Source organism: Chiloscyllium plagiosum, unplaced genomic scaffold (assembly GCF_037043375.1).
Source record: "Chiloscyllium plagiosum isolate Xiang-an unplaced genomic scaffold, Cpla_swu_hap1 HiC_scaffold_37, whole genome shotgun sequence".
Classification (NCBI taxonomy): domain Eukaryota; kingdom Metazoa; phylum Chordata; class Chondrichthyes; order Orectolobiformes; family Hemiscylliidae; genus Chiloscyllium; species Chiloscyllium plagiosum.
The window spans coordinates 19,231,720-19,255,432 of NW_028270175.1; the positions used below are offsets into that span (position 1 = coordinate 19,231,720).

General features: G+C 40.0%; 1 protein-coding gene across 9 annotated transcripts in view; it reads right to left on the reverse strand.

Annotated features, from left to right (window-relative positions):
- The window catches only part of kcnab2a (potassium voltage-gated channel subfamily A regulatory beta subunit 2a), a 281,823-nt gene that overhangs the window by 167,402 nt on the left and 90,708 nt on the right, over positions 1-23,713 (reverse strand). The window contains exon 1 of one of the 9 annotated variants that reach the window (XM_043675968.2): positions 11,434-11,518. The exons of the other annotated variants lie outside the window; for them this stretch is intronic. The gene's annotated coding sequence lies outside the window, so the exon portion shown is untranslated. Of the gene's footprint in view, positions 1-11,433; positions 11,519-23,713 lie in introns of those variants that run through there. 9 annotated transcript variants of the gene reach the window in all.

Genomic DNA, 23,713 nt, shown 5'->3' on the forward strand with positions numbered 1-23,713 from the left:
AACCCATTCTCTAGCCGTTGATCAGGTCTTGGTAAAGACAGGGTCCTGAGGGAAATCCTCACTGTCTATGAACAGGAGCTACATGTCAGACTAAGGTCACACACTTGGTCGAACAAATTAGTTGTCAGGGCACACCAGACGACAGGTGGCTCAAAGGTATCGCTGCAGGGTATTAAGATGAAGGTCATCACCATTAAGCTCTCCCACAGAACCTCTGCTGTGACCCAGTGCATCGTCTTGCCCCAGAAGTGGACGAATAACTTCCTGAGTTTGTGACAAAGCCTGGGGAAGGGGTCCAAAAAACCAGTCAATACATTAGCATGGAGGCAACCACTGGTTTATGTCCACTGTTCGACATATGCAGTGCAGAAGAGTGTGCTCCCAAATTACTTGCATCTTCACCTCTGCTGAAGCTGCTCCACTACAGCCCAAAAGCTACAACACTAATATTAACCAATGTGGAAAACTGCCAAGGTACAGTTATTTTATTCAATCTGCTCAGACAGACATATTATGACACAGCTCTGGAGTAGGCAGGACTTGTACCAAGAGGTACTCAGAGGTGGACACGCTAGTACTGCTACATTTTCCAAACTTTTAAAAAAAAAATTCTTTTCCCTACCACCAAATCACCCATGTTGCTTTGTTCACCAGTAAATCACCAGTTTTTCTTAATCAAAAGATTAACCGACGTGCAAAGTCTAATCATGGGCAGGGCAGTACCTGAGTTTTCTTTCTCTGTATTTAGAAATGCTTTCATGCACAACTGAATGGTTTTCTCCCCTACAAATCACCCTTATTACTTTTCACTTGTTATCCTCCACCACCTGTGTCCAATTAATCAATTTTCCTGCATAGCCCATTCTTTATTCTGAGACTATGCCCTCTGGGGGGGGGGGAAATCAAATCAAATTTAATTCCAGGTTTTTATTCAATTTAAAATCCACTATTTAACATGGCAAGATTCGAACCCAGCTCCCCAGAACATTATCTGGGTCTCTGGATTAACTGATCAAATTATCAAATCAAAGTTCAGAGATGGTCTTGCATATGTCTAGAACATATGAGACCTGTAACAAAGTTTCCTGGTTCAGAAGTAGAGACACCATTCCTACACAAGGGCCCAAAGCCCTACTATAATTTTTTCGCCGTCATCATGGCTGAGGCTAGTGTTCCATGCCAGATATTTTCCATTAATCTGTGGAGAGGCATTATTACACATTTCTGAACTAGGTGGGACTTGAACTAGAACCTCCTAAATTGAGAAAAAGCTGCTAAGCTGTAACACCAAGGGATTTGGGGTATTTGAGCACAAAACACAGAAACCTAACGGACAGGTACACAGGTACTTAGCAGAACTAGTGGAATTTGGACCCTTACTTGAAGGATGTTGCAGTACAAGAGTAAGGAAGTCTTAACTGCAACTGTGCAATGTGCTGGTCAGACCACATTGAAAAATACGAGCAGTTTTACTCTCCTTATTTAAGGAAAGATATTATATCATTGAAGGCAGTTCAGATAAAGTTCACTTGGAAGACCTCTGGTATGAAGAGACTGTCTTATAAGTTTATGTTAAAGATGGGGGAATGGTGGTTCTGTGGTCAGCACTGCTGCCTCACCGTGCCAGGGACCAAGGTTCAATTCCAGTCTCAGGTGACTGTCTGTATGGTGTTTGCACATTCTGAATCTGCACAGGTTTCCACTAAGTGCGCCAATTTCCTCCCACTGTCCACAGATGTCCAGGTGAGGAGGATTGCAAATGCCAAATTGCTCATTGTCCAAACATGAGCAGGTTGGGTGGATTAGTCATGGGAAATGAAGGATGACATGGATGGGGGGGGGCCTCTGTGTGGGATGCTGTTTTGAAGGGCATAGTCGACTCGAAAGTCTGATTGGCCTGCTTCCACACAATAGGGAATCCGTGATTCTATGTGAGAATTCACTGGAATTTCAAAGAATGAGAAGTGATGCCATTGAAATATACAGGCTTCTTAAGGGCCTTGACAGGGAAAATGCTGAAAGGATATTGCATCTCACGGGACAGTCTAGGACCAGAGGGCATAGTCTCAGAATAAAGAATGGCAATTTAAGACTGAAATTGGCTGGAATTCCTTCTATGGAACTCCATGCCACAGAGAGCTGTGGTGGTGCTGGGCTGGGTGTGTGGAGAAGAGGAGTTCTGTGCATATTTAAAGATGAGGTAGATAGAAGGGAATCAAAGGTTGTGGGGACAAGGCAGAAAGGTTGACGTGAGGAATGTCATATCAGCCATGATCCTAATGAATGGCAGAGCAGACTCAAGGGTCTGAATGGAAAACTCCTGTTCCTATTGCTTATGGTCTCCTGGCTCAGGGGTAGAGACATTACCACCAGTTTTTTCCCCTACCACCAAATCATTCATGGTATTTTTCGCCTATTAAATACTACTGCTAATCACCTGTGTTACAACTGATTAATTTACATGCAAAGCTCATTAAGTGCAATGGAATAACACCAAAAGGTGACAACACCGGGTGAGAGCCCCACAGGTTTATTTGGAAGCACTAGCTTTTGGACCGTTGGTTCTTTGTCAGGTAGCTAGTGCAGCAAGATCATAAGACACAGAATTTATAGCACAAGAGCACAGTGTCATGCAACTGATACATATAATGAACAAACCTAGATTGCTGTTAAGTTTTTAATCTTTTAGAATGGGTTACAGGTTTCGATTCATTAATATGTAAATCCCAGAACTTCTTTCAAGTCACATTCCCGAGATAACTTAATGTTTTATAAAAAATTGTGACATCTCAGCTCAGAAAATGTATTAATGGTATGAGGCTAGAGTCTGTCTGAGTTCCAATCTTGAGTCAGACTGGTTCTGTTTCCAAAGTAGGAATTTATAAAATGTCACATGGATTGACTGCCTGCAGATTGCGTGCTTTTGAGCAAAATAGAATGTATCTGCAAATACAATTCTGCAAAATGCAATTTATGTGTGCGCACATCTAGGTTTGTCCAATATATCGTATCAGTTGCATGACACTATGATCTTGTGCTATAAATTCTGCTCCACTAGCTACCTATGAAGGAGCAGCACTCCAAATAAACCTCTTGGACTATAACCTGGCATTGTATGAGTTTTAAACTTTGTCCACCCCAGTCCAACACTGACACATCCTCATCATGACCAAAAGGTGAGAACGAGGAAGAGGGGATGAAATCAAAATGGAATGCCCCTGCTATATGTCTCTGCAGTAGACTGAACTTGAACCTGGGCCTCCTGACTCAGAGGAAGAGATACAAGAGCCCTATGCCATGTTTTTTTTAAATTTGTGAATCAACCTGTTCACTGATGTTATGCATCTATGGAGCAGTGGGATTTGAACCTAGACCTCCTGGTTGAGAAGAAGGGTCACTGCCACTACGTCACAATAGCTCTTAAAATCAATCTGTTCACAAATGCCCTGCTGTAAATAAATATCTTAAGATCACCTAAAGTTTTAAGAGACTGGGCTCCCTCTTGCGGCCGAAGCGTATTAGTGTAGGCAGAATTTCTTGCATCAATCAATCTCTGCCATTAGGTGGAACTCAGGCAGCAAAGAAAACAGGCACTGAAACTGGAAGGTTAAAAACTTCGAAGTTTAAGACTTGAAAGCAGGCAAGTCACTCAGGACATCTGTAGGAAACAACATTAGTTGGAACTCAACATTCAAATATACTGGGGTTGAATCTTTTGATATTTGGCTGAGCGTGACTTACATCAAATTTTTTAAATGTATTTTTACCATCAAGGTTTAGCAAGATTCCTTGCCATATCGTACCAAACCTGCATTAACTACCCACCCCAACCCTACAGCATCCCTAATGTCCAATTCTATCCCCAACTTTCCACGTGCTGTTTCTACATCAACTCGCCATACACACTGGATATCTGCCAAAAGACGAACATCCCTGGGTCCCATATCATATTTAAAAAGGTTGCTATGCACTCAGACGAGACATTTTGAAGCTATTCTGATCAGTCAGGGACAATATATTCAATTGTGTCTGAGAAGGGGAACATGGCACTGCAATTCTTCGATGTGGACCTGACTGTTTTGATCATGGGGGTGGTGCAAAGGAGAGCAGTCCTTTTTCTGGAGGACCAGCAGAGGAGTCTGCAGCACCAGACTCTGCAGTCTGGTTCAAGGCCATCCCCTGGGTCAGTACCATCTTGATGGCGAGGAATAGCCAGCATTGCCATCTAAAAGGTCAAATAACTTCCCTGCTCCCCCAGGATTAATACCATACTCTTCACTCAGCTTCCTTGCACTCTGCTACTGGACGCACCTTCCACCAAGGCTTATGCTCTTTCACACTCACTACTGCCTTCTTATGTTCTCACTACCCATCCTCCGCCAAACTTCCTAAACCACTAACCCTCCAATGCCCCTGCACTGCCTTCACACTCCCCTGAAATACCACCACTTGCACCCATACGGTCACCTCATTCAATCCCTCTTTTTCTGTCATTCCATGAGACAATGGCACACAATAGAGCGAAAAGAGTGCAACATTAAACTCTTTAGCCGCTATAAGGAAAAATCCTGGTCCTCACAGGAGAAAACTGGGATGTTCCTGCAAATGTGCCAAGACATGAACATCCCACTAAGTACCACTTGTTGTTCTACTGCAACTCTCTAAGTAACCCAATCTTCAGTCTCATTCATTGCACTCCATGTTTTTAGATTAGATTAGATTCCCTACAGTGTCGAAACAGGCCCTTTGGCCCAACGAGTCCACACCAACCCTCCGAAGGGTAACACACCCAGATCCATTTCCCTCTGACTAATGCACCTAACACTATGGGCAATTTAGCATGGCCAATTCACCTGACCTGCACATCTTTGGACTGTGGGAGGAAACCGGAGCACCCAGAGGAAACCCATGCAGACACGGGGAGAATGTGCAAACTCCACATAGACAGCTGCCTGAAGTTAGAATCGAACCTGGGACCCTGGTGCTGTAAGGCATCAGTGCTAACCACTGAGCCACCGTGCTGCCCCCTGGTACCAAGAAACAGTTCATGCATGCAGACACAATGTACTGACCAGCACTGTACAATCACCTGGGGACAATTTACCCATTTGCAGCAAGCAGGCATAGAACTTCTAATCATTGGCCACAACTCCTCTGTTTCATATGGGAGTACAATTTGATGAAAGAGTCAGATTGGTGATAGCCTCGCAGGTGGCCAAAAATTAAACAGCCTAAGCCACTGTTCCTTGGAGAAGAAATTCCAGAGACCAGGCACCTGCTCATTTCCCAGGCAGAAGAGGACTCCATAGTATCAACAATCAGAGACTTCATCCACATGCACATTGAGATGCAAGAATGATAGACAGGTATGTAGGAACCAGTAATCCTAGTTGTCCAGAAACTGCAATAATGCAGCATATCATGAGCATGCAGCTGAGGGTTCAAGTGTGCAAGCACCGAGGGAAAAGACGAGCAGCCTTGAGGTGCAGCCGCATCCAATCTGGGTGCCTGTCTCTGCACGCAATGTGCCCTTACAGTAGCCTTTGAATACAGGCTGCTAGTGCACCCTGCAATGCAATTATGTCCTTCCTAAACATCTTGAATGTGTACTTGGAGGTAGCATGATGGTCACAAGGGGTTGGCATATGCCAGCTGTCAATGCCTGTGGATGACGGGTGCATGCAGCTGGTGCTCGTGGATTGTGCCTTGAGATGCTGTTTGGACCAAAGCAACATGGAGACCCTTCGGAGTCAGTGGCAAGCTGAAATCACCAGGTACCTGCTCTGGTTTCCATGTTGAGATTTCTGGACATTTACCTTGTTTGTCACATTTAGTAAGATAGGAAGCTGAACATTAAGGAAGCACACTGGGCCATTAACGAGGTGTTTTAACGAGCAATAATCCCCTTAAGTGACAAATCATCTCTGCCCAAAGAACAACTCAGCTTGCAGTTTGGCAAAAACAAAAGATGGATTCAGATGTTTTTGATGTCAAAATGAGTCTCATAGGATCTCTCATTTGGGTAGTGTTGTAGAACAAAGAGATCTAAGAGGTCAGGTACATAATTCTTCGAAGTTTGCATCATGTATAGATAGGATAGTTAAGGCAGCATTTAGCATGTTTGCCTTCATTGCTCAGACCTGAGTATAGCAGTTGGGATGTTATATTGAGGTTGTACACAATGTTGGTCAGGCCTCTTCTGGAGTAAGTCCAGTTCTGGTTGCCCTGATAGAAGGATATTATTAAGCTGGAGAGGATTCAGAAGAGATTTACCGGGATGTTGCTAAGAATGGAGGGTTTGAGTTATAGAGAGAAAGTGGGACATTTTTTTCCACTGGAGCAGAGAAGGTTGAGGAGTAACCTTATAGAGGTTTATAAAATAATGAGGGGTACAGATAAGGTGAATGGTAAGTGTCTTTCACTTAGGGTGGGAATTTCAAGACGAGGGAATATATTTTTGAGGTGAGAGAAAGAAGATTTTAAAAAAGACTTAGAAGCAAATTTTTTTTTAAGAAACAAAGTGATTCACGTGTGGAGTGAACTGCTAAAGGAAGTGGCGGATGTGGGTACAACTACAAGGTTTAAAAGACATTCAAATAGGTACGTGAATAAGAAATATCTGGAGAGATATGGACCAAGTTATGGACCAAGGTATAGGTGGAAGGAAGGGGAGAGCTGCATTTTTGATTAAGGAGAGTATCACAGCAGTAATCAGAGATGAAATAATTGAAGGATCATCCAATGAGGCTTTGTGGGTGGAGCTAAGAAAGAAGGCGGTGATGGTGACATTATTGAGGTTGTACTATAGGCCCTCAAATACTCAATGGGAATTAGAGGAACAAATATGCAGGGAGATTGGGGAGACTTGAAGGAGGAATAGGGTTGTCATACTAGGGGATTTTAATTTTCCTAACATAGATTGGGACTGCCAGAGCATTAAGAGATGAAAGGAGCAAAACTCGATCTACTCTTGGGAAATAGGGCAGGACAAGTGACATAGCAGGACAGTGGGGGAGCACTCTGGGACCAGTGACCATAGTTCTACTTACTTAAAAATAATTATGGAGAGGGACAAAACTGGTCCACAGGTTCAAGTTCTAAATGGACGCAAGGCAAATTTTGATGGAATTAGACAGGAGCTTGCAAAGGTTGTTTGGGGTTGTTTGTTTGCAAATAAAGGGACGTCTGGCAAGTGTGAGGCCTTTAAAACTGGGATAGCTAGAGTTCAAGGTCTATATGTTCTTGTGAGGGTGAAGGGCAAGGTTGGTAGGAATAGGGAACCTTAGATAACAAGGGATATCATGGCTTTGACAAGAAAAAAGGAGGCGTGGCTCAGGTACAGGTAGCTGGGATCAAGGGAATCCCTGGAGGTATAAAGGGAATACAGGAGTTTATTAAAGGAAGAAATCAGGAGGGCAAAAAGGGGGAACGAGATAGCCTTGGCTGAGAAGAATAGGGTGAATCCAAAGAGGTACTTAAAGTATATTAAAGGAAAAATAATAACGAGAGAGAGAATAGGGCCCCTTAAGGACTAAAGTGGACATGTATGTGTAGAATCACTGGAGATGTGCGAGGTCCACAATGAATATTTCTCCTGTGTGTTTATCATGGAGAAAGACAAGACAACTTGGGGATGTTAGTGGTAATATCTTCGGGATAGTCCATATCACAGTGGAGGTGATTTTGGATGTATTAGAATGTATGAAGGTGGATAAATTTCCTGGTCCTGACCAGATATACAAAGAACATTGCAGAGAAGAAATAGCAGGGGTCCTGGCTGATAAATTTTTCATCATCGTTAACCACGGGTGAGGTCCCAGAAGACTGGAAGGTAGCAAATGTTGTGCTATTATTTAAGAAGGGTTGCGAAGAAAAGCCTGGGAACTGTACAGTAGTATGCTTAACTCCTGTGCTGGGTAAGATACTTGACAAGATTCTGAGAGATAAGATGTACACAGGATTTGATTAGTAGTTAGCATGGCTTTGAATGGGAAATCATGCCTCACAAATTGATGAAATGACCAGGAAGGATGACGAGGACAGGGTGGCACGCGTAGTTTATATGGATTTCAGTAAGGCCTTTGATAAGGTTCTACATGGGAGGCTGCTCTGGAAAGTTAGATCACATCGAATCCAAGTCAAGTCAGCAAACTGGATACATAAATCCCCATCATCCCCTTCACATAACTCAATATCATCTGGTAGAAGACAGAGGGTGTGGTGGAGGGTTGTTATTCAGACTGGAGACCTGTAATCAGTGGGTGCCACAAGGATCAGTGCTGGGTCCACTACTTTTCGTCATTATATAAATGATTTGGATATGAACATAGAACGTATAGTTAGTAAGTTTGTAGATGACACCAATATTGGAGGTGTAGTGGATAGCGAAGAAGGTTACCTCAGATGACAACGGGATCTTGATCAGATGGGCCAATGGGTTGTGGAGTGGCAGATGGAATTTGATTTAGATAAATGCGAGCTGCTGCATTTTGGACAAGCAAATCAGTGCAGGACTTAAAACACTTAATGGTAAGGTCTTAGGGAGTGTTGATGAACAAAGAGACCTTGTTGTACAGGTTCATAGCTCCTTGAAAGTAGAGTCGCAGGTAGGTAAGATAATGAAGGTGGCATTTGGTTTGCTCTCCTTTATTGGTCAGAGTATTGAGTACAGGAATTGGGAGTGCATGTTGCGGCTGTACAGGACATTGGTCAGGCCACTTTTAGAACATTGCATGCAATTCTGGCATCCTTCCTATTGGAAGGATGTTATGAAACTTGAAAGGGTTCAGAAAAGATTTATAATGATGTTACCAGAGTTAGAGGATTTGTGCAACAGGGGGCGGCTGAATAGGCTGAGGGCGTTTTCCCTGGAGCATCGAAGACTGAGGGCTGACCTTATAGAGGTTTATAAGATCATGAGGGGCATGGATAGGATAAATAGACAAAGTCTTTTCCCTGGGATAGTGGAGTCCAGAACTAGAAGGCACAGGTTTAGGGTGAGAGGGATTAGATACAAAAGAGACCTAAGGGGCAACTTTTTCATGCAGAGGCTGATACATGTATGGAATGAGCTGCCAGAGGAAGTGGTGGAGGCTGGTACAATTGCAACATTTAAAGGCATCTGGATGGGTATATGAATAGGAAGGGTTTGTATGGATATGGGCCAGGTGCTGGAAAATGGGACTAGATTGGGTTGGGATATCTGGTTGGCATGGAGGATTTGGACCGAAGGGGCTGTTTCCATGCTGTACACCTCTGTGACTCTATCTGCAACCATCAGCAACCATGGCCCTTCCTGTCTCATGCTCAGTCAGAAGAGGAAAGGGTGCAACCCAACTTTCAATTCAAAATTCTGCCTCATTTTGCTTATTAAAGAGGAAACACTTTTGGAGGAGTAGTGTGTTCAGTCGTGGGCACCTTATTACAGGAAGGATATTAAAGCCTTGGAGAATCCGCCAAAGGAGATTTACTTCAACGAAATTAGGGATTTAAATACAAGGAAGACTAGATTGAAGAAATTAAGTTTGTTCTCATTGAAACTGAGAAAACTAAGAGTTAATATTATTGAGGTGTTCAAGATTCTGAAAAGCTGTATTAGGGTAAAAAAAGGATGTTCTAATTCCACTGGTTGTACATCAGTAACTAGGGTCCCAGTTTCACAACCGTCAGCAAGACAGCTAGAAACAAGAAATTACGTTTTTCAGACTTGTTTGGATTTGGAATGTACTGCCTGGGAGAGTATTGGAATCAATTTTCAAAAGAGTCTTTTTTTGAAAGAGAGAGAACTGGACACTATATATTTGAAAGTGATGAAATTAGAGGGCTATGAAGATACGGCGAGAGAATAAGACCTTTGTAGCCAGTATGGACACAATGGGCCGAATGGCAGCCTCCTGTACAGTAAAATTCTATGATTCTATAAAACAGTAGAAAAGCTAAGAGGACAAACATGGAAATTTCCAAGTCCTGAGGCCTTGACAGCTGAAAGCATCACGAGATCATCAAATGATAATGTAAATAAAATGAGGGATGTTCATGAGGTCAGAATTAGCACAGCACAGATATCTCAAAGGCTTGTGGGGATTACAAAGACAGGGAGTGAACAAGGCCACTTATGGATTTAAAAATAAGATCAAGCTTTAAATATTCAGGTGTTGTTTGCAAGTCAGCAAGCATAATCATGAAAAGCAAGTCCTATAAAGTAAGCTATTTGCAGATTCATGACCCCAATCTCACCTCACTGAATGCCAATTTGGCAATATATCACACTAGCTCCACAAGATTTCATCTGTTAATGTATGCTAGACAGCAACCAATGTAAGCATGCACCCATTTTCATGCAGTGAGTGACAGAAGTGTGGAATCTCTTCCACAAAAACAAACAGATGTCAGCTCAATTAAAAATTATAGATGAGACTGATAGTTTTGTTAGACAATTGATAAAGGGGATATTAGCGACAAAGCATTTAGATAAGATTGAGTTAAACCACAATATCAGCAGAATAGATTCAAGGTTCAATAATCCACCTGTTCTTTTCCTAAAAATCTTTGTTAACCTCAGCTTCCATTATTGTAAATATTCAGTAATTTTCTAAAAATGGAAACCATACTACAAATGTATGTTGATATAGTTTAGAAACAAGGAACCACTCAATTTTCAATTGTTGTTCTGAATTATTTTTTTAAAAATGATCAGATACTGTATTCTTCTGAGTAGAATACCTGGCATCACTCTTGTTTCAGGCAAGTTAAAGGAAGAGTTACATAGAATGTGAAAATCTAATCAAGAATACACAACTCCCTCCCCTCCTGATCAAATCAAGAAGCAGAGGGATGCAAGAACCTGCACTCATTTACACTCCACATGCATGATGTCTATTTTGAATTCCAATCTACTGATCTACACAGTCAACAGTAAATATTTTTTAAGTTCTAAAAGAATCAGAATGTAATTTGACGTATTAAAAGAACCAATTTAATTTCTTAATATATTATAGGTAAAATCTTGATGCATAAATTTCTCTCTCTAACTGACAATATTATGGCTGCTGAAAATACTCCTGCCTCTGCACTGCAGCATTTGACTGTAACTTGCAGAAGCAGTCATTTCAAGTAAGTGAGGTACCATGGTACCAACACTAAAGCTATTAATACCACTGGAGGACAATTCCATTAAAAACCATGCAGAATGTACATATGTTACAACAATATAATTTTTAAAGACAAACTGATCACAAATCTGATTCATTCTGACAGGGAAAACCAAAACGTTGGCTTAATAGAGACATCAATTTTAAAAGGATTGTCATGACTACAACTCTCTATCAAACTGTCAGACAAAACATAATATTGCAGCATCTTCCATTCAACTTGGAACTCAATTGTATTCTCAGACTAGTGCTTCAGATCATTTTTAATGCATGCAGTACATACGTATTTATTGCAAAGAGCTTGCAAAATAAGCAGATAGTTATTTGGTGAAGAATCCTTTTTGCAGCAGCAGATGTGGTCCAGCTAGGAGTCCTGTAGGAGGTGCCAGAGGAACGTTTACATGATACAAAACAATGACTTGTACTTTGCATATTTCAAGGAAACCCGGAACTGCAGTGCTGATTAACAATTCTTGCAGTCACTCCTTAAACCAACGACAGGCAAAAAGCTGTACAGAAAATAATCAATGCAGCATAAGCTCCTCTTTTGCCACTTGGTTTTTTTAATATACTACTTTTAATTTGTGGCAATATATTTTGTATTTGCATGAAGAGATTATCAAGAATAAAATAAACATATTAGTAGTAGCTCAACAAGATACAAAGTTTTCAAACAATACCGGAAAGGTTTCATGGTCTACAAATCAGTTGGTTTCTAATATTAAATACGAAGACAAAATGCAATGTATAATGCACAAAGACTTGAGAGTGCACTTTCACTTAAAGGTTGAAAAAAAGGTTAAACTGCAGTTCTAAAACACTAATTCAGAAATCAATTTATCCCATTACTGTTGCGAAGATTCATGATCTATAATTACTACTGTTTGGAAGCTTAATTCTAAAGTGGAGAAATTATGTATAGTTTAAAGTACGATTTGTATTGCTATATTGAGGAAGAGGGAAGTACAGATTTAGTTTAATTTTTGAGTTCTAATTGCAGTACAAAGTTGTCCGAAGTTTATTGATGCATGTATTTTTTAAGTGGTTACAGCCTTAGAGGAGAGCTTGACATGTACAGTTCAGAAAAATGGGTAGAAGGGAGACAAAAAGACTGTTGACTAGTAATATAGTGTCCTATGACACAAAAGAAACCGACAGAAACAAGTCTTATTAGAAAGGTAGTTTGTAAGGCTTTTTCAGAGAGAAACAGATCATTCAGAGAAAAACTGTAACAGCATCAGTACAATTCATCAGTCTCTAAAACAGTCAGGGCTGTAGAAAATAAGTCCTGAGTGGTTTAAAATCAGTAAGGAGAAGAGTTCAGAAACCAATTACAGCCACCGAACTGAGCAAGACATTTTAAATGGCAATAGAATGACCTTTCACTGAGGTTCATGTATTTGGAAGGTTTTGTTGAGTGTAAAAGGGTTAAATTATTGCCTATATTTGTAATAAACTTTGATGCACTAATGAAAAGAACTCTGGCAGCCTCTTGTGCATGGCCAGTGATAGATCACAGAAAACAACAACAAAAATAAAACTGATGGTTGAACATGCTAGGTTTCACTTCAGCATCTGACTTGCACAGTATTAGCGTCAACTGGTATCATAATATTTTTTGTGGATATCACCAGGTCTTCTGAGAATATAAAATTGAGTAATTTTAATTAGGCTGATGTAACTTTAATATATGAAATAATATTGGGTAATATTACACAGAGGGAAAACCATGGTTGAAATAGTGACATCTATTTTCAGTCAGAATAACTGAGTTGATAATCTTTCTCAGCTTCCTTCAATGGGTACCATTTGAAGATGCAATGCAGCAAATCACCAAGGCTTTCAGAACAATGTCTCTCAAACTACAACCTCATACTATTGCATAATTCACCATCCTAAGGTGAAAATATATCATTATTAATCACTGAGCCAAAATCCTAAAAATTCACAATCACAACTATTATACTGTTGATGAGTCCCATTAGACCCACAGCAATTTTGTTACCTAGTGCCAATCTTCTAACTTTTCCCGAGACCTGTGCACACCATTTCCATCCAACTAATTGTCAATGTCCTCCTGAATGCCTCAAATGAACCTGCTTCTGTTACATTTCCAGGTGTGCATTCCATCCTTAACTACTTACTGTGAGAAAAGCGTTGTTTACATTATCCTTGCCTTTTTCACACATCACTTAAGATCTATGCTTTGTTGTTCTTACAAGCAGAAACAATTTCTCCCTACCTAGTCTATCCAGCTGCTGATGATTTTGAAAACCTGTTTTTTGCCATTTTTATAAATGATCTGGATGTGAACATGGGAGGTATAGTTAGTAAGTTTGCAGATGACACCAAAATTGGAGGTGTAGTGGACAGCGAAGAAGGTTATTTCATAGTAAAATGTGATCTTGATCAGATGGGATAAGGAGTGGTAGGTGGAGTTTAATTTAGATAAATGTGAGCTGCTGCAGTTTGGACAAGCAAATCAGTGCAGAACTTATATACTTAATGGTAAGGTCCTAGGGAGTGTCACTGATCAAAGAGACCTTGGAGTGCAGTTTCATAGTTCCTCAAAAGTAGAGTCGCACGTAGATAGGATAGTGAAGGTGACATTTGGTATGCTTTCCTTTATAGGTCAGAGTATTGAATACAGGAGTTGGGAGGTCATGTTATGGCTTTACAGGACATTGGTTAGGCCACTTTTGGAATATTACGTGCAATTCTGGTCTCCTTCCTATCAGAAGGATGTTGTGAAACTTGGAAGGGTTCAGACAGGATTTACAAGGATGTTGCCAGGGTTGGAGGATTTGAGCTATAGGGAGAGGCTGTTTTCCCTGGAGCATTGGAGGCTGAGGGGTGACCTTATAGAGGTTTATAAAATCATGAGGGGCATGGATAGGATAATAGACAAGGTCTTTTCCCTGGGGTGGGGGACCCAGAACAAGTGAGGGCATAGGTTTAGTGTGAGAGGGGAAAGATATAAAAGGGACCTAAGAGGCAACTTTTTCATGCAGAGGGTGGTGTGTACATGGAATGAGGCGCCAGAGGAACAGGATGAGGCTGGTACAATTACAGCATTTAAAAAGCATCTGGATTGGTATATGAATAGGAAGGTTTTAGAGGGATATGGGCCAGGTGCTGGCAAATGATACTAGATTGGGTTAGGATATCTGGTCGGCATGGGCAAGTTGGACCAAAGGGTCTCTATGACTCTAAATTTCCCCATAGCCTTATTTCCAAGCAGAACCATCCCAACTACAATCTATCGTCATAACTGAAGTTCCTCATTACTGGAACCATTCTTCAATGCATTCAGATCCTCCCTATAATGTGTATCCTACAACTGTATACAATAACGTCTTACCTAACAAGATATGGTAGCTTTATTTTAATATAAACTGCAATATACATACCCCATTTTCATGAATATGAAAACAGTAGAACAGATTTTATTTTTGTCACAAACTGTATCTTTCATGACACAGACTGCAGTTCAAGAAGGCAGCACACTTTTTTCTCCATTAAATTTTATTCAATAAATGCTAGGCCAGACCAGGTAAGGATGGCAGTTTCCCTCCCAAAGGGACATTAGAGAACCAAATGGATCTTTCTGACAACAGACAATAGTTTCATGTCAGCATTATACTCTTAATTCCAGATTTTTAAAAAATAATTGAATTTGAATTCCACTGTCTACCATGGCAGGACTCTGGTCCCTAGAACATTACCTGGGTCTCTGGATTAACATCTCTCCTGTATCAAGATGTGCAATGTACACAGTCATGCTAAAAATGTCCACGAGCTGTGAATGAGCACACTTTTAAAATTAAAGCACTCATTCCCATACTTATACGTGGCATTTCATTAGATGATTCTTGACTGAATTCATTCAAAATTCACATGAAGGTATAGCAGTTATTGAGATAATCTCACAGGTAAGTTATTATCAGTTCAAAATTGCTTGAATTATCTGATTAATTGCAAGGGATTAGAGGAGAAGACTAAAAAGATGTTGCTGCAAACGCAAGGGACTTTGGTGACACTGTAATTGGAGTACTGAGAATAGTTTTAGCCTTCTTACCCAAGGAATGATGGTTATTTTCAATCCACCTGTTGGACATGTTATGACAAACATCTGAGGTAAACTGGAATTGAACTCAAATCTTCTAGCTCAGAGATAGGAACTATGTGGATGGGGGAATAAGCCATTTAAGAACTGAAATAAGAAATTTCTTCACTCAGTGGCATGTGAACCTTTGAAATTATCTACCCGAGGACTGTGGATGCTTTGTTGTTGCATACATTCAAGGCTGAAATTGATAGATTTCTGAACTCTTATCAAAGAAACAGGGATCAGGCAGGGAATAGTATTTAAGTCAAAAGACCAGTCATCACCTCCCTGAGTGATGCAGCAAGTTTGAGGAACCATATACAATCAGAGTTATACAGCACAAAAATAGACTCTTTGGTCGAACTCGTCCACACCAACCAAATATCTTAATTTGACCCTCTAAACCCTTCCTATTCACATACCCATCAAGATGCTTTTTAAATGTTGTAATTGCAACCACCTCCATCACCTCCTTTAGCAGTTCATTTCATACATGTACCACCCTCTGCGTGAAAAACCCTCAGGTCCCTTTTAAATCTTTCCCCTTTTACCTTAAACCTATGCCTTCTAGTTTTGGATTACCTTACCATAAGGAAACAGACCTTGGCTATTTATCCTATCCATGGTGCTCATGATTTTATAAACCTCCATAAGGTCACCCCTCAATCTCTGACACTCAGGCAAAAAGGCCACCGCCTAATCAGCCTCTTCCTGTTGCTTAAACCCTCCAATCCCAGCAATATCCTTGTAAATCTTTTCTGAACCCTTTCAAGTTTAACAACTTCTTTCCAGAATTGAATGCAATTTTCTAAAACAGACTTTATCAACGTCCTGTACCGTCACAACATGACATCCCAACTTCTATACTCAACGCACTGAGCAATGAAGGCAAGCATGCCAACTGCTTTCTTCACAACCCTGACTGACTAGCAACTCCACTTTAAATGAACTTTGCATCTGCATCCCTTGGTTTCTTTGTTCGGTAGCACTCCTAAGAGGCCTACCATTAACTATACGCCTGCTTTTGCTTAAGTCTTCTCTTCCAATTTGAATTCATCAAAAACACTGACAAAAACAATGAGAAAAAAATAGTGGACTACTCCATGCTAGATCATGTCAAAAAGGTAATGAACAGATCAGTCAAAGCTATATTAAACACGAATGCAATCTGTGCAGGAATAGATCAAATGTATTTGTTAAAATCTAAACTGCATATGCATATTCTTCATTATCAAATATGAAAACTGCCACAGATTTCATTCTTGTCACTTAATTTACATGTTTTGATTTTGAGCATAGCAGAGGAGCTCTTTTAGCCCATGGCTTTAAAAAAAACCATCTACAGTTCCAGCCAGGAAACCAACTGTGACTCAGTATTTAAAAAAAACCATGTCATTAGCTGGAAGGAAGAGATAGTAGAGTTTGAGAGAGGAACTGCATAAAGCATATAATCTTCTGATTGAAGTTGGAACAAAGCTGCACCTAAACCTTCATTTTTGTTGCAGCACAAAGGACCCTCAAAAAAGTTTAAACATTAAGGCCAATATTATTCTCCCTCTTTGCAATGATAATGGCTATTGTGCAGTTACTATCCAACCATTAAGTTATCCTTGGAGCAGGAAAGTCGACGTTTTGGGTCAGGACACTTCATCAAGACCTTTCCAGCTCCGCATTTTATCAACTCTGATTTTCAGCATCTCTAGTCCTCACTATCTCCAAGTTACTGAGAGTCCTGATCCGAAACATCGACTCTCCTGCTCCTCCGATGCTGTCTGACCTGCTGTGTCTTTCCAGCTCCACATTTTGTTGACTTTGACTTCCATAATCTGCAGTCCTTAATATCTCCTATTAAATTACACTTTGATTTCCTCAATTTCCTACTGACATTAGTAACAACTTTTTAAAAAATGCATTTTCAATAACTGAACTAGCTTCCTAGCCAAAAATCAATAGCCCTGTTGTGTGTTGTGAATGAGATGGATTTATTTATGCAGACTCAGTAAATAAATTCCACTAAAGCACTGTCATCACTAGCTTGAAAAGCACCTATGTACCAGACTCAAAACACAAAGTGTTGGAGTAACTCAACAGTCAGATAAAAACAGTCAAGTCTGATATGATTCTTCTTCAGAGCGAAGGTGTCAGGAGAAGAAAAGCAAAGTATCTACAGCAATAGATTGAATGTTCAAAAACACTTTCTTAAAACTGTTGCGGCAGGCATTAATGGTGATTCTCACCAGCAAGACAACAAGTCCACAAAAAAAATGAAAGGAAAGAAGAAATAATTTCAGCCAGATTTAAGATAGACAATTTGCCCCTGTAATTGTTTACAAACAGAAGAAAATGAATAAGTTCAATAAAAGATAATGAGATCTATAAAGGTAGGTTGAGGAATGCCAAAAGGAATAAGGAGGAGGATCACAGAGGAAATTTGTTAAAGAAATTCAGAACTGGAATAGGAACACAGAAAATAAGTGCCAAACACCCCTCTGCCATTCAATCAGATAAAGGCTCATTCTCTATACCAGTCTTTCAATAAATGAGTTTAAATAAGCCCAGAGACGACAATAAATATGGGTTGCAAAGAGGGACTGGTCCACTAAAAACCACCGATGGGAAAGTGGTGGCTGAAAATTGAGTACGTGAAGGGAACAATTGAGAAAGGCCAGCATTTAAGTCGCTATTTAAGTATGAATATAAACTGAAATGTTTTTAAATCACAAAAGACAACATTGAGGTGGTTGCTGAAGCTCAAGATCAATAAGACACGCCTGCTGCCTGACAATTTTCAACAGTTTTGAAACTGAGGTTACTGGTTGACAGCCAGGTAGCTATGGAATGCTATAAAGTCATTGCTGTTTAAAATAGGTTAAGGAATTTTTTAGGCAATACCAAATTGCAAACAACAAATGGTGTTTGCCAATGACCACAAATTTAAAAAGGCACCTTAATAAGTTTGATGAGAAAAACGGCAACAGTTTAAGAAGAGGAATGAGAGGTTTGAGATTTGACATGAAGGGTAATAAGAATGAGAATGTAATTGAGTTGACAGAGGAGAGAGATTTTGGGGTTTTAGTGGACAAGTCACAAAAGTCATTAGTACAGTTCTTCCAAGCTGAAAATAACGTGAACAGACAGTTGAGATGCATGGAACATGAGATAACCTACATTATAACCAAAAGTTGCTTTTTTAACTTATTCAGCTTTGATAAAGGTGGAAAGGCAATGGAGTCCTGCCACTTATTGCAAAAGGACCGGTTTATAAAAGTCATGTAGTTACAATTATATAAGGCATTGGTGAGACCACACTGGAATACTGTGTCCAGTTTTGGTCCTCTAACTTGAGGAAGGATGTGGTGGCACTGGAGGCAGTTCAGAAGAGGTTCACCAGGTTGATTCTGGGGTTGAACTGGCTGTCCATATGAGGGATGGTTGAATAGTTTGGGCTTGTATTTGCTGAAGTTCAGAAGAATGAGGGAAGATCTGACTGATGTATAAAATGTTAAGATGAGGGGATTGATAAGGTAGACATTGAACAGGTGATTCCCCCTGTCGGACAATCTTGAACAAGAGTTCACAGATATACATTAAAAGGAGATAGGTTCAAAACTGAGATGAAGAGAAACTACGTCTCTCAGAGGGTTGTGAATCTGTGGAATTCACAATCCAAGAATGCAGTGGAGGCAGAATCAATCAACAGATTTGAGAAAGAAATAGATATATTTCAGATGAAAAATGGGATAAAGGGCTACAGGAAGCAGAAAGTGGAGTTAAAACCAGAATAAGATCAGCCATGATCATGTTAAATGGCAGAGCAGGCTCAAAGGGCTGAACTGCCTTCTCCTGCTCCTAACTCTTATGTTCCTATCTGCATTTCGTGTGCAATTTTAGTCTTCCTCTTCAAACAAATTTCAAAGAAAAGCTACACCATTGATATCAGAATTTAAGAAAATTATATAATAGGAAAAGTTGACTCTCCAGGACTCTTTCTGTCTCGAAGACAGAGGACAAGGTTTAAAATGATCAGTTTTGAACAACTTGAATTCAAGTAAGCTACTCTTCCTGTAGAGATTACAAAGTGACATATTTATAAATCTAGCAACAAGAAGATGGGAATGCAAAAGGAACTTTTTTTGAAAAGCGCAACAGATATGGTAACAGGAAAGCTTAATGGGTTTGATAAGGAAATTAGCAAGATTTTGGCTATTAGAAATGAGCCATAGTGGGTAAGAAGTTGGGAAATATAATGTGGAAAAATGTAAAGTTATTCATTTTTGAAGAAAGAATAAAAGAACAGAATATTATTTAAAAGATAAAAATCTGCAACACAAAAGGTACTTTAGGGTATTGTGCACAAAACACAAAACTAACCCAGAGGAATGCTGGCCCTTATTTTAAGGGGTTTGGAATATAGGAATAAGGAAATCTTAACTACAACTGTACAAGGTGCTGGGGAGACCATATTTAGAGTACACTGAGAGTAGTTTGATTCCTTGTTTCAGGAAAGATATTATTACATTGGAGACAGTTCTGAGAAGGTTTCCTAGGATGATCCTCAATATGAGGGGATTGTCTTATGAACACAGGTTAAAGATATTAGGACTCTACTCATTGGAGTTGAGAAGGATGAGAGGTGATCTTATTAAAACAAATGACTCTTTAGGGGCTTTACAGGGTAAATGCTGTAAGGATGTTTCTTCTCATGGAGAAGATCAGATGATATAGTTGAAAAATAAAGAGTTGCCAATTTAAAATTGAGATGAGGAGAAACTTTTTCTTTCAATAGGCTGAATGTCCTTGGAACTCTGCCAAAAAGAGGGTAGAGTCTTGAGGTACATATTTAAGGCTGAGATAGACAGATTCTTGATTAGTGGGGCATTAAGGGTTATGGGGAAAGGACAGAAAAGTGGACGTGAGAAGTGTTGGTTCAGCCATGACCTTATTTAATGGTGGAGTAGGCTTGAACAGCCTACTCCTGTTCATATTTCTTATGGGCCAAAATCAGTATATTGCATGTGGAAAATTTCTGCTAACCTATAAACAAGTTCAAATGCTACTAACTGGTAACAGTATTAAAATATGATGCAGTTGCAACTTGAACAGCAAGCACGTTTAATGCTTAAGTTGACCAAATCTGCTCTAACTGAGTTGGTTGGCACGCTGTCACATTAAATACAAATGAGAAAATCAAAACACAGAAGTACTTTTCAAGTCTACTAATCATTAAATTTTATTCTAACTTAGTATCAATTATGAACAAGGATTTTCCTGATCGATGACTTTATCTAATAAATAGTTCAGTTTTAACAGTTGCAATTCCTGATCCATAAAATAAAAAACTACCAACCCAGCAAGGCAACAATGATGGTGCTACAATCAGCCTAAACACCCTTTGGTTAAGGATAAAGTTCAAGTAGAGGGCCTAGTGTTGCTGCTGTGGGCCAGATGGTGCAGGTTCATGTCCCATTTATGCAGAGGAGTATCCTAACAGGTTAATGTAAAATAATTAAAAATCAAGTGGAGTTCTACCAATCTCTGCAGAAAGTGCAGTAAGTGAAACAATTTAAATTCACTAAGCACTTAAAGTCACTGAGACAACAACCACTTGATGACGAGCAATACTTATTGAAACTGCAAATCAGTAAAGAATCACCACCTTCAGGAAGAAGCAAAAAAAGACTAAAAAGAACTCCAAACAAATTGTTTCACATTAGTGTTAGGGAAATTATTGAAGATTCTTAGAAATAAGATTTATTTACATTTGGGAAAATACAGACATTAGCAATGGCTCTGTGCAGGGAGAGGTGACTCTCACAAACTGGATTGAGATTTTTGAGGAAGTAACAAAGATGATCGATGAGATGTTGTCTAGTTGGACCAAAGAGTCGGTTTCCATGTTGTATGACTCTACATGGACTTTAGCAAGGCCTTTAACAAAGTCCCTTATGGCAGGCTGATACAAAAGGTGAAGTCATATGGGGTCCACACTGAGCTGGCAAGACATAACTGGCTTAGTCATAGAAGAGTTGCAGAAGGGTGCTTTTCAGACTGGGTCCTGCGACCAGTGGTTTCCACAGAGACCTGAGTGCTGTACACTGATGTTTGTTTTATATATAGATATGCTAGAGACTTGGGCAAAGAAATGGCAGATGGGGTTTAATCCAGATAAATGAGAGGTGATGCATTTTGGGAGACCTTATGTAGGAGGGAAGTATATAGTAAATGGTAGAACCCTCAGTATCCTCAACATGCAGAAAGATCCACAGTTCCCTGAACGTGACAACACAAGAGGTTAAGGTGGCACATGGCATGCTTGCCTTCATCAGCCAAGGCGGAGAAAGTGAGGACTGCAGATGCTGGAGATCAGAGCTGAAAAATGTGTTGCTGGAAAAGCGCAGCAGGTCAGGCAGCATCCAAGGAAAAGAAGGGCTTAAGCCTGAAACGTGGATTCTCCTGCTCCTTGGATGCTGCCTGACCTGCTGCGCTTTTCCAGCAACACATTTTTCAGCTTCATCAGCCAAGGCCTAGAGTATAAAAATTGGCAAGTCATGTTGCGACTGTTAAGAACTTTAATAAGGTCATATTTCGAATATTGTGTTCTGTTCTAGTCAACACACTATTAGAAGGATGCAGAGGCTTTAAAGAGGGTACAGATTAGGTTTACCATAACGTTGCACACGCAGATGACAAGCAACATGAATTCGACTGGGACAACACTACTGTTATAGGACAAGCCAAACAGAGAACAGCCAGGGAATTCCTAGAGGCATGGCACTCATCCACAGATTCAATCAATAAGCACATTGATCTGGATCCAATATACCGGCCACTGCAACAGACAGCTGGAACTGACCAACCGGAAGTGGCAGATTCAAACCACTACAAATGCCGGAGGAAAGATCACAGAAGCGCTTCACAAGAGGCTCCCAAGCACTGAGGATGTTTTCTGAACCCTTTCAAATTTAATTTTCCTCTACCAGGAACACCGGAATTGAACACAATGTTCGAAAAGAGACTTCACCAATGTCCTGTACAGCCTCAAAAGGACATCCCAACATCTATGCTCAATGCACAGAGCAATGAAGGCAAGCATGCCAAACACCTTCACCACTGTTGACCTACAACTCCACTTTCAAAGTACTATGAACCTGCACCCCAGGTCTCTTTGTTCAGTAACACTCCTCAGTGACCTACCATAAGGTGTATGCCCTGGTTTGCCTTACCAAAATGTAATACCTCACATTTATCTAAATTAAATTCCATCTGCCACTCCTCAGCTCATGGGCCCATGTGATCAAGCTGTTGACCTCATTCAAACATAACTGAATAAATTGAGTGGGTCACAAAAAATTTAAAGATTTTATACAGACAAGACAGGAATATTAATGATATCCTGCTAACAACGAAACAAAACAGCTTTGACCAAACAGAAGATGAGTTACAGCAAAAAGGGAGGCCATGCAAACTTATATCTTGAAAAGAGAATGTAAAAGGTTCAAACCTGGAAATGAGCAAGAAATGTTCCAGGTAAGGAAGTAACAGTCAACCTAGCTCTAAATTTGTCAGCCTTATTTTTCTTACAGACCTCAATGGGAAAAATGTTGGAAAGACAGAGTCTAATTTAGCCCAAAGGCAGGAAACAGTTCTGATTTGTTATAAAACAAAATCGGGAGAATAAAAAGGGGAAAATAATCCCCAGATAAAATCTTAGAAATTTCCTCAAATTGTGTGGTATCAGCCACTGTGTGTAGAAGAAAACTGGTATTCTCTCCATTTTGTGTCTTCATGATGCAGCTCTGTAAAAAAAAAGTTTCAATTTTTCCCGAAAGGGTAAGGGTGTTATGAAAGTGCCAAGTGATTAGGTTTTTTATACATAAGATAGACTTGTTTAAAAGGACATTTGTTTTAAAAATCTGTACATTGGAAATTAAATTTAAACATTGTTCTTCAGGACAGAGGCCAGAGCAGGCCAAGGCAGTTGCAGAAGACTGCTTCAAAGCCCATTTATGATTTCCCAGTCTCTAGTCACAAAAAGTATACTTTTAGAATAAACCTAGCATTCTTCATTAGTAGGAAAGTGGAATTCAAGAAATTGGTGGGACTATAGTCTAGAAATCCCAGGGTTCAACATTATGTCCCACAGTAATTAAGGAAGTGAACCTAGAATTAGTGGATGTATTGGTGGTCATCTTTCAGGGATCTACAGAAAAGTTCCCATGTATTGGAGGGCAGCTAACGCAATCTATTATTTCAAAAAGGAGATAGAGAGAGAACCAAATTAAAGACCAGTTGGCCGGACATCACTAGGGAAATGCTAGAATCCATTAAAGATATAATAACGGAGCATTTGGAAAATGGTGACAGGATCAGACAGTCCATTTGGGACTTACAAAAGGGAGATCATGCTTAATAAATCTATTGGAAATGATAGAGGCTGTAATTAATATGGTTGATG